Here is a 701-nt window from a genome sequence, read left to right as displayed (position 1 = left end):
TTATGATAGCAAAGAAAAAAATGGCGATTGGCGATAGCGATAATCATGAAATCAACTATGTAACAGCAGGATTATAATTACTGCAAAATTATTAATGAGATCAATTTAGCAATTACATCACACTGTATTACAGTATTGTTACTGCCATTAGAAATAACATAGCAAAATGTTTGAAAAGAAAAGAAAAAAAGAAATCGCGAAAATATATAAATTCAATAAACAGTGAATTACATAATATTTCTCTTAATGTAATTTATCAGATGCCAAACAAAAGTAACCAAAATAATGAGAGTTTTTCGCATTATCTCACCCAACCAACAATTTCTTTGTAAAGTCGGCGTTAAGTAATCTAACATTAATCTGACTTTATTATGCATAGCCAGACACATAGACAGTGCAAGATATAGTTAAAAACACCGATAAATACATAAATTTTTACACATAATTATATATTCATTCCATCAAGATTCACCATAAAAAAAATAAATACCAGATTTAAAGGGTTTCCAATTTCTCTCTTCTCATGCTATCGACTATCGTACCTTCCCCCCCCCCCCTCGGCAAACAGCGAGCAAAACATGTGTGAGGCTCTCGGCTCTGACGGATACAAATATATCCACCCATTTCCCCTCTTAGCTAACCACCGGGAAAGGGGGGAACGGGGGTAAGGGAGGGAAATGAGGAAGGGAAACGGGAGAGGC

This window comes from Penaeus monodon, chromosome 30 (genome assembly GCF_015228065.2).
Source record: "Penaeus monodon isolate SGIC_2016 chromosome 30, NSTDA_Pmon_1, whole genome shotgun sequence".
NCBI classification, from domain to species: domain Eukaryota; kingdom Metazoa; phylum Arthropoda; class Malacostraca; order Decapoda; family Penaeidae; genus Penaeus; species Penaeus monodon.
This window is presented reverse-complemented; position numbering follows the sequence as displayed.